Below are 11,733 nucleotides of genomic sequence, written 5' to 3' on the forward strand. Positions count from 1 at the left end.
TTCACAGTAAGCCCCCTACATACAAACGAGTTCTGTTCTGAGAGCACATTCCTAAGTCTAATTTGTTCTTAAGTCCAACAAAGTTAACCTAGGCAGCCAACCAACACAGTCGGCTATATAGTACTGTACTGTAATAGGTTTATAATACTTTTCACACAAGTAATACATAAAAAACAAACAAACACCAAAAATAAAGAAAACAGTTTTAATCTCACAGTACAGCACCTTGAAAAGTACAGTAGTACAGGACAACAGCTGGCATACAGGGGCTGGCATCGAGTGAACAGGCAAGAAGAGTTACTGACTGGAGGAGGGAGAGGACGTGGGAGATGGTAGAGCTGAAGGATCTTCAGCAATAGGAGATGGAGGGCAAGCTGCTGTTTCACTCATGCCTGATGTTCACGGCACAGGTTCTGGTTCCTTGCTGGTTTCAAGTCTATCTACCCACTTGGAAAAATGATTCAGAGATGTCTATGTAGTAGCTCTTTTTTTCTCATCATAGATGACACGGTAGCACTGGATTGTACTCTGAACGGCTGCTGCAACCTTCGTGTACCGTTCTACGTTCAGGTCCTGTGCCTAAAAAACGAACAATGCCTCCTCAAATAAAGAAAATCTCCTTGCCATTTCCTGCATTGTGAATCTCTTTGGTTCTTCAGTTACTTCTTCCTCTTGTCTCTCTTCGTCCTTTCTCTGGGCCTCCAATTCCATCACGTCTTCATTAGTCAGCTCCTCGGGTTGCACAGCAAGGAGTTCAATGAAGATGTCTTCTAGCAGATGTAGCTTGAAATAAAGATACTGTATTACTGTACTCTATACAGTACTGTACAGTAAAGTACACAAAATCACAAACACTTGTAGAGGATGCACGCATGTGACAATGTACACCAGTCATGTGAACTAACTTATGTGACTGGACATGTGAACGCACGTTCACATCTTTGAAAGTTCGCAACTTGAGAGTTTGTATGTAGGGGACTTATTGTATTCTTTGACTGGTTTTTCTACAGATGAGAGGCAGGTAGAGGATATGGTGGGGGCAGGTCTGTCCTAGGAAGGCCCCATAGGGTCCTGCTCTGTTACAGCAAAACAGAAGCTTTTGACGTAATTCTGCTTCTACCTTTTAAAACCTGGTATTAGGTATGGACAGCCATGTTTTTCTTTAAAGAGTTCTATCACTGGTCTCATAAAACGTTCTATCTGAGAAGAATGAGATTCTTAATTTTGCTTGCAATGAAATATATGAATAAATAAATAGAACACATTAATATTGTATTAATAGCTATGACTATTCTTCTAGAATGGTGAGTTCTATGCCAAGTGCAGCTGGTTGTATTGTATCTTTTTATATGTCTGTTTCTCACTCTTGATTCCAGGCTAATTGCCTGATTCAGATTGTGTGGCCAGAGACCAGCATAGTATCTGGCACATGATAAAAACTCAATACTTTTTGAATGAAACATTTATGTTGTCCTAAACTCTCTGGAAAAACTTGGCTAGGCAGATATTTCCCCATGAACCACTTTTCCTAATTTTTCTTAACAAAAGTCAGTACACATTCAAATTCAAGTCATATTATATTACCAAAACATATTTGTTTCCCATAACTTCCTCTAGTTGCCTGTGTCTGCCCTGTAATACCAAAACAGAATAACCCTATTCTGCTTTGCTCTTCTAGATATTTAGAAACTGTGGTTACTTCTCTGTCAAATCTGTGTTTCTCCAGCCTAAGATTTCCCTATTCTTCAGTCATCTTCAGACACCATCATCAGGCTTTAACTCCTCTAAGCATGCTCTCCAGGTAGTCAATCTCTCACTTAAGATGTGCCACCCAGGACTCCCCATGGCATTGACCTCGAACATCTGACAAGATCACAATTCAGAAGGGTTGTCACTGCCTTTGATATTAATGCTATACCTCTGTTAATAAAGCCCAAGTGCATCAACTTTTCTAGTAGTCCCTAAATTATTATTACGTATCATGATCACACCCACTCTTTCCCCATTTCCTGTTTTAAAAAGAGATATTCTCCCCACTGTTTAATATCAATCCCTCCCTTCAACTCCTAATCCCATCTCATTCTGCCTTTCCAAGGATTTCACACTATCAGCTACCAGCCCCCCCTTACTTTCTATATAATCGCTTCCTGTCTATAGTCCCTTCCCAGTAGCTTTAACCACGCTCAAGTCTCTCATCTTAAAAAAGAATATGTATCTTCAATATTATGTTTCCACCCTCACTACTTCTCTAAAATTCTCTTACGAAGGTCACAAATGACATTCATTTTACTAAATCCAGTAGACAATTCTAGCCAAAGAAATCTAGTCTTGATTTCTTTGCTCCTTTTGATACTATTGACAATCTCTCCTTCTGAAAATACTCTCCTCAGCTTCCATGACATTTGTCTTTCCAGTTTTCCTTCTATCACTGGCCATGCCTTCCCATTTTCATTTGTGGACTCCTCTTTCTCAACTCATCCTCCAAATGTTTGTGTCCCTGAGGGCTGTACCTTCGGCCTCTTCTCTTCTCTTCTTGCTTCTCCTTGGAAAACGTTATCACCTTCTTATTTCAATTACCATCTGAAATCTAATATCTCAAATTCTATCTCTATTCCAGATCTTTCTCCTAAGCTTCAGACTTAAAAAAAATCAGAATGTACTTCCTACTCATCAGGTATGTGTGAATATTCCATGAGTCCCTCCAACTCAACATCAGCAAACTGAACTCAGCTCTCTCTACTACTCTTCTCACCTCCCTGAAAGCCAGGATCAACCACCCAGTCTCCAAGAGGCGGGGGTGAGAGGAGGTGTAGACAGATATAACTTGTTGAACTGGCTTCACTCATTGAGGTAGAATTAGGTGATGGTTTTATTTCTGCATCATCACTGAAAGCAACCATTCCTGGTCAAACGTCCCACCTTTGCTCTTTCTCAGATGGCACTTCAAGCACATTACGTGTCTATGGACCACTTTCAGTTACAAGAATGACCACCTTGCGTTCTCTGGGCCTCACTTTAAAGTCCAGTCTTTTTAAAATCGTAGCTTCAATCTCTCACCCGGTTTCAGTCTTATTCCCCTCCCCTCACCCCATCCCCTCTCACCAGCCCTTCCTAAGATGGGTTCTGACCCATGGACCAAGGATCTACAGCAAAGGAGGGAGACAAGCGTGGTCTTCTCCTCTTTCTTTACTTTGTTCTCCTCTTTCTGTGGCTTCTCCTTTCATGTGTTTCACTCCTTTCATCTGAGATATCTTTAAGTCACATGGTGACTCTGGGCTATTAGCAACCTTCACAGGGTCTCATTTTTCTCCCCAAAGTGATACAGTTGCAGGAAAATGACCCATAGGGGCCCTTCCAAATCTAATATAGCGAGATTCCCAGCTTCTCTGACACAAATACCAACTCATTTGTCCACAATTGCCTTGATAATTTTTGAACTCTTAAATGTCCTGTTCATCTATAAGCTCATAAAAAACTGTGGACCCATGTTGTTCAATAAAAACAAGACACAAGGAGACTCTGTCACTAGCCCTGGGAATTCCAAACAGTAACATTAGTGAACTGTTTTGTTAGCATTCTCGTCTCTTACACCATTGCTAAGGTTAGTGCAGCATTTTTCATTCCACATCACAAGTGGATCACATATATTTTTCCTAAATCACAATCATGATTCAGGAAGGTAGGTTTATAGCTTTACAATGTCCTTGGCAGTAATTGCTTCATTTACCCCTGAAATGGTGGCCCCTGGTCTCATCGAGACTCTTTTTTTTTTCCTTTTAAATTCCTTGAATGTCATGTAATAGTTTGGCTGTTTTGAAACCATCCTCCAGCCTTATAACATATTTATGCTATGGGGTTACAAACACAAGAGTGATGTCAGTGCTCAAACTTTTGTCAGCGGTTGTGTGGTTTCCAACAAGACTCAGTACCTAAGAGTTTTCTCTAATACCTTAAATCACAGCCTCCTGCATGAAAGCATATTTTACTCAAGGTGACAGCAATCACAAATTATAAACTTGTGCGTGCATGTGCGTGAGAAAGACTTACTTTAGTGTAATTTTAACAGGATTAATGATGTACACAATTTAAAAGGACAAACGGTGGTCTCTTACTCCACCATCCTCTATAAATTCAAGATTCCCAGTGACAACATCTTTTAAGTCTTTTAGCGATTTCTTCTGGTATTTGATTTAATATTTCTAAATAACATCTTTATAGCACTCATTCTTGATTGTTCAACTTCAGACATTATCTTTTGGTTTCTGAGTTAAGATATAGGTTTGGATGCTGTGACAGAGACTAAAATGGCAGTGCATTAAAATAGAAGCTTATTTTTTCCTTATAAATGCAGAGCATCAAGTTAGAAAGACTTTTATTCACCTGATCCAAGACAGCTTGTCACCATGACCGTATTTTATCCAGTGGGACAGGGCAGAAGGGAATGAGAAGCATATGTTTCTACCCCTTAAAGGAACAACCCAGAAAATGTACATATCAATTTCATTTATATCCATTGTCCAGAACTTGGTGTCATGGCTTCCACAAGGAAGGCTGGAAACCCTGCTCTTTATTCTAGGTAACCACACTGTTGGCTAAAATCCTCTTACTATGTAAGAAAAGAACATATATTGATGGGTAGCAATCAGTTTCTTCCACAATTTCCTATTTTGGAAGAAGGGTATTTTACCCTTGTAAACAACAACAGCAACACACACACACCAACATGCATGTTTCATCCCCATCCTATCACAATTTTGTGTGTTATATCACAATTTGGGTTAAATCAATATTTGATGTTTACATTACAAAATATTATTTACAACTTAATGTACTTCCTTTCTTGCACATCAGAAAACATATAGTATCTTAGCAATACCTTTACTTATATTGGTTTGCTATTCCCTCAATAAAGCTTAATTTCTTTAAAAGATAATCATGAATTCCATGGATCTACAGGCTCAACTCAGGGCAGCACTGTTCAAAATGAAAAAGACTGGGATAATTTCGTCAGCAAGGTGATGGATAAACGACTATGGTACTCAATTGAATATTAGATAGCATGGAACAGGGATGAAATGCAGCTGCATACAACAATGTGTTTTCCTGGAAATAGAAGATTGAGTTTAAAAAAAAGTAAGTCTCAGAAGACTATCAATGTGGTGTATGACACCTATTGATTTGCACGTGTGTAACCATATTTGCATAGGATGCAAAGGATGAATTGCACTGATCACGGTGTATTGTCCTTTTAATGTGCTATTGAATTCAGTTTGCTAGTATTGTGTTGAAATTTTTGCAACTATATGCATCAGGAGTATTGGCCTGTAGCTTTCTCTCCTTGTAGTATCCTCATATGACTTTAGTATCAGGGTAGACTGGCCTTGTAAAAAGAGTTTGGAAATGTAACCTCCTCTTCAATTTTTTTGGAAAAGTTTGAGGAGGATTGGCATTAGTTCTCCTTTCAGTGCTTGGTGGAGTTCATCAGTGAAAACATCTGGACCTGGGCTTTTCTTTGCTGGGAGGGTTTTGGTTACTGCTCTAATCTCCTTAGTCACTATTGGTCGGATCAGGTTTTCTATTTCTTCATGATTCAGTCTTTAAGTGGTATATTTCTAGGAATTTATCCATTTCTTATAGGTTGTCCAATTTATTGACATATAATTGTTCATAGTAACCTCTAATGATTTTTTGTATTTCTATGATATCAGTCGTAAAGTTTCCTTTTTAATTTATAATTTTGAGTCCTCTTTTTTTCTTGGTTAGTCTAGTTAAAAGTTCTGAATTTGACTATATATTTACCTTTGCCCAGTGAGTTTCATACTTTTATGTGTTTTCATGTTGCTCTTTAGCTTCCATTCATTTCAACTTGAAGAACTCCCTATAGCATTTCTTGTAAGGCAGGTCTAATAGTGATGAATATTCTTAACTTTTGTTTGTCTGGAAATATCTTTATTCTCCTTCATTTCTGAAGAACAGTTTTTCTGGGCATAGTATTCTTGGTTTGCAGGGGTTTTTTGCTTTTTTTTTTTTTTTTCCAGCACTTTGAGTATATCATCTAACTCCCTCCTGGTCTCTAAGATTTCTCCAGAGAAATCTACTGATAACCCTAAGGGGGTTTTCTTTAAGCATCTTTTTCTTGATGCTTTCTTTTAACATTTTGATTATAATGTGTCTTGGCATAATCTTCTTTGGGTTGATGTTGCTTGAATCCTTTGAATTTCCTGTACCTGGATGTCTGTATGTCTCCCAAGATTTGGGATGTTGTCAGCTATTATTTCTTTAAATAAATTTTCTTCCCCTTTTCTTTTTCTTCTCCTTCTGGGTCTCCCATGATGCAAATGTTTGTTTACTTAGTGGTGTCCCATAATTCACACAGGTTTTTTCATCCTTTTTTCTTTTTGTTCCTCTAACTGCCTAATTTCAAATGATCTGTCCTTGAGTTGTCCATGTTTGTTGACACTCAGGTTATTGGCAGAATTTAGTTCCATGCAGTAGTAGAGCCAAGGTTCTCATTTCCTTGCTGGCTGTTATCTGGGGACTGCTCTCAACTTCTAGAGGCTGCCTACATTCCTTGGCTCATGGCCACTTCTTTCATCTTTAAACCAGCAACAGTGGGACTAGTCCTTATGATGTTGCATCTTTTCTATCTCTTCTGCCTCCTCTTCTTTTGCCATATCTCTCTCACTGACTCTTTGGTCTTCCTCCTCTGATTGTAAAGGCCCATGTAATTATATTTGGCCCATCCAAATAATCCAGAACAATCTCTCAATTTTAAGGTCAGTTGATTAGTAACTTTACTTCCAACTTCAAAGTCCCCTTTGCTATGTGATTATAATATATTCACAGCTTTAATACCAGGGAGTAAAGATCATGGCTTCCATCTTGTTAAGACTAGCTTTCCTCCTAAGAGGTGATTCCCAACTGGACCTGGTGTGAAACGGAAAATTATGCTGAAGTAGTTCAGGCCTTACATTGTTCTTCCAGCCCTCTGGAAGCCCCAGGACAGTGGTTTAACCCCTGCCCTCCCCCCCAAATCAGTACAGAAGTTAACCTGAGTGGTTAGGACTTCATGCCACCTTGCTTTTCTCCTCTGTATTTTACAGGTGGAAAGTAAAGGCTCAGGGAGATAGAGTCATTTCTCAAGGTCACAAACACAATTATTGGCAGAGTAATGAAAATATACTTATTCATTCACTTATCCATTCAATAACACTTGCTAAGCCCTACCATGCTAAGTGGTCTAGGAAGACAAACATGAAATAAACCTTGTTCATCCACCTCTCAGGGAGCCTTGTTTGTTTATCTGGGATACAAATGCAATAAACTTGTTTGCATGCTTGATGCTGGTTCAGTAAAATTTCCACACATTTTTACATAGAAATTTGATTTTTCCTAAGAACATCTGCTTCAGCTCCAAGGCACGGGTAGTAGGACCTGGTTCAAACCACGCCTGTGTGCCCTTAGGGAATTAACTTAGTAATAGTATTTACCTGATAGAGTTAGTAGGAGAAGGATTGAGTTGCAACATGCAAATAACAAGGAACCGGGGTGTAACAAGAGCTTAATAAGTGATGACTGTCATCACTTTCATTATTATTTAATCCCCTTGAGCCTTAGTGTTACTGTTTATTAAGTGGATACAATAATAAACATCTCATGGAATGATTAAATGATCACCCTGTATCGTATAGCTATAACACATGTGACCCACAATTTGTACAAACTCACAATTCATCCTCTCACTCCTTCCCTAGAGACCTCACTTACAGACCTACTAATTTCATAACTTATACTTTCAATAAAACATTCATGGAGGGTCTTTGGTTGAGAAGAAATGTCACAGGGGTCAGGATTTCAGAGCTCTTTAGTGGATTTGAAACTACCCTCCTATGTGACTTTAGGCAAAGGGCTTGGCCTTTCTGATCCTCAGTTTCTTCATCCATGAAGAACAGATTGCTCTAGCAAATAGTCTTCATCCCCTGTTTTGTTTTTAAGTTAACCAGAGAGTTAAACCATTCTCTGGGAATGTAGTCTTCTAAAATGCACTAGATTTGCAAACCTCCTTCAACATGCTGTTTTGGAAGTCAATCTCACTACTCACTCCATTTTCCTTTTGCCTATGTGGCTGGTTCCCCCTGGGGAGATCTTGGAAAAACCAAAGGATGCCACAAAAAAACCTGAAGCCAGCTGAGACCCAGAAAAGCACCAAACAAACAAGAGAGAGCCAGACCCAAGAGACACAGGTCGCTTCTTGTCCAGAGCTGCCACCCCAGGAGGAAGCAGCAAGCTCAGGCTGTCAGAAGAAGCAGTGTGAAGACAAAACCGTAAGACAGATGGTGATGGGAGTAGGAGGTGCCTCTTACTATTCCCCACTGTCCAATGACGCAGCACCCACCCTTGGAGCTTGGGGTCCCTCTGTTAGGACCTGGCAGGCCCCAGTGTTGAGGAAGGCCACAGAGCTACCTATCACATAGAAAGAGGCCAAGAACAGCACTGGGGGATCCAGAAAGCAAAGATTCCAACTGGATCCAGAACCAAGCACAGAGCCAGGCCAGGCATGGGCAGGAGGGGTGGGCTGTCTATCAGTGAGAAGTCAGCACTCCCAAAGCAGGGCCAGGTCCTTACTTCTTTTCATTTTGCTAGAAACAGAGACTCTGTTAAGCTATCTCAGATACTAAGCATTTATTGTCAGGATGCATAGCCAACACAAGAGCCTGGGTCACAAAGGAAGCCAGTTTGTTGTCTAAAGTTCAAAGCATCACCCATCCTGGGACTTTGCCATTGGTTCTCTCCTTCTATGTATGTCTTCTTGTTCCTCATATCTGACAAACTGGTTTATTTTCTGTGTATTCCGAGTGATGTTTCAAAGGGAGAAAGTCTAGCTGGTCTTGTTAATTACTATCGCCCTTACTTTTCAAGCTCATCTTTATTGTGACCTAATGGCCAGCCTACGAATTGGCAGCCCTCAGATCAAATATTTACTACAAATCCCATAAGAAACAACTCCTTATTCAAGGAAATATTTAGGGGTCACTTGTGGGTGGGACTGACGCCTTTTGAAGGTGGTGGTGAACGGCAGGTGCTGTGATGAGCATGTGTAGTGAACATCCATACAATGAATGTCAACTAAGAGACTATACTGGGCCAGTGCCTACTAAGCCCTGGACTCTCAGGAAGTTCTTATTCTGGCCCTCACGGTCCAACCAATGGTGACACCTGGAAGAATGACAATATCACCTAGCATGTCACTGGGACTTGAAATCTTGGTTTTATGAGTGACAGGAGGGGAAGGGAAAGAGGAAGTAAATGTCAGGACCTAAAGAGACATTCTGAGAGGATGCATCTCCATCAGTTGCTCTGGATGGGTTTTTCCTAGGGCCTTCTGGGTTAGCCTTGATGTGGTCTCTGGTATCACAGTCAGTGCACTCAGATCCATTCCTTCCTGTCCTTGTTTCAGCAGATGATGATGCCCCAAATAATGCTCAAACCTACAGGGTCATTGTTTGGGAATCAGACAGACCCAGGGTCTATCTCTGGTTCAGCTGTGTGTCCTTGAGCAAGTCAACCTTTCTAGGTCTCCGTGTCCTCTACTATAAAATGACACTAAGAAAACCTACCTCATACATTCCTTATGCATGGACCACTATGCTTGGGATCATTCTTTTCATTGCTATTGGTATGTGATTGAACAGTGTTTAACTCTTAAAAACAGTATTATTCATTCTGTGGCAGGAAATGGATGGGGACTTGAAGCAGAGAGGACAAAGGACTTCTAAGACATTGCTTCCAGGGCAGAATGTGGGCAGAAATGTGAAGGTAGAAGGGGAATAGTTTCAGGGTCCCTGAGGTCATGGGCTCTAGAACCTGATTATTACACAGCATTCTGGGGACAAGGTGGTGCTCTCATGTGAGAGGACCAAGGGTTATAATGTCAGAGTCTAGGTCAGTGTTGACTCAGAGAGTCCTTGGTTGATGTAACTCTGAGGAGGCAGAAAGGTCCTTCCCCAAATACTAGAAAGGGCTTTGTCCAGTATCCTGTTAAATTACTTGGAATGCAGGAACCCAGAGGTGACACACAGGAAAGAATTTCCCTTTCCCCTTCCATATGTCCTATCACCAGATGGAATGGCCTGATGCCCAGAGCAGCACAGGGCATTCAGGAAGAAAGGTGTGATGCCTGGAGGACACAAGATGATCTTCTGTTTTCAAACTGAAAGGCATGTGATAGCTACAAAAGTAATGATAGAAGAAAACAGGGGCTGAGAATGGGTTTATAGGTTGCCACATTTTCTCTCCAGAGTAAACCTCAAGGTTCTGGGATAATTCAAGATAGGATAAGAAGGGATATTGGCTGTTCTACTAATTTGCATATTGTGAGTGCTGTAGACAGCTTTCATAAAATGATATGAACCTTATGCATGTCTCCCAGTAGGGGAAGAGGCTATTGCACTATTATTCTGGGGGGATTACAAGGATGTGGGCCTGGGAGGGATGGTCCTATGGGCTTTGCACACAGCTCTCCAATGGTTGGAAGCCCATTCACGGATTTGTGGAAGTTCTGCTGTATCAAGTCCACTTAAGAGAGTGAACGATTATCTTGTTTCATTTGGGCTGGGCTGTGGTCATTCTAACATGGACTAACCCAGATGTCTTAGGACTATTAAGGAATCTAGAGTAGAGACTGCAGAGCCAGCTGCATGGCTGTATCTGGGAGTTTGAAGTTAACATGCAGCTTTACCAATAACAAGGTGTGACAGAGCATGCTCAGAGCACTGGGGCTGAGTGAGCTGTGAAGGAAAGGTGGTTTCTATGCCATCTGGAAGCTGATAACTTGCCCCCGTCCGTTCTAATCTTACCTTGGTACTTCATCCATGACTTGCTCTATGTCTGAAGGTTCACCCTTCTCAAATCCTTTGCCCAAACTTAAGATATGTGTGACAATATTCAGTCTGTAAAAAGGAAAATCATAATGGAGTTGAAGCTCAAATTTTGCTCCGTGCACAGCTGTGCTATTATTAATTTTGGCATTTTGGCTTTATTCGTGGACCACTTAACACCCCATACAGCAGGATGTTTGGGGTGACTATAATAAAATTCATACAAAGAAAGCAGTTTAAATGTCAGTCTAATTCATACAGATTAATTTAGTTCAAGTGTAATTTAGTTTTCTTCAATTTGCATTGCTGAGAGCACTGTTATTTTCTTGGTAAAGTAAATTTCTTTCTCACCCTTTCTTAGCTTCACAAGGAAGTGGAAAAGATATGATCACCTGGAGCTTCTATTGCCATTGACGGAAAATTCTAGAAGCTGTCAGTTAATGAAATAGTTTTTAGTGAATAGGTATTGAATAAAGGAGAAATCGCCTTTTGAAGATAATTTGGAATGTAGAGTTAACATCTGAATTGGGAACATAAGTGAGGAAAAACATGATCCTCATATGTTGACCATGCTGGTGTTAGGTTGAATTCAGCATGTTGTTTGTGACTCTACTGAACAAAGGATATAAGGGGAAATAAACCTAACATTCATTCTTATCTATTATGTTCCAGGCACTGTGCATGGTATTTTGAGTGTATTATTTTTCTGAGGTTATATTTAAAGTTAACCTCTATGTTTCCTTACTTAAACAATTTCAGCATAAATAGCATTTGCGTCATAGAATGGTAAGATAATGTATGTAGTCAAGCCTTGGTCAGATGTTCAGCCTTGATCTAATCAACCATAGATAGGAAT

Source organism: Phocoena sinus, chromosome 5 (genome assembly GCF_008692025.1).
Source record: "Phocoena sinus isolate mPhoSin1 chromosome 5, mPhoSin1.pri, whole genome shotgun sequence".
Lineage (NCBI taxonomy): Eukaryota > Metazoa > Chordata > Mammalia > Artiodactyla > Phocoenidae > Phocoena > Phocoena sinus.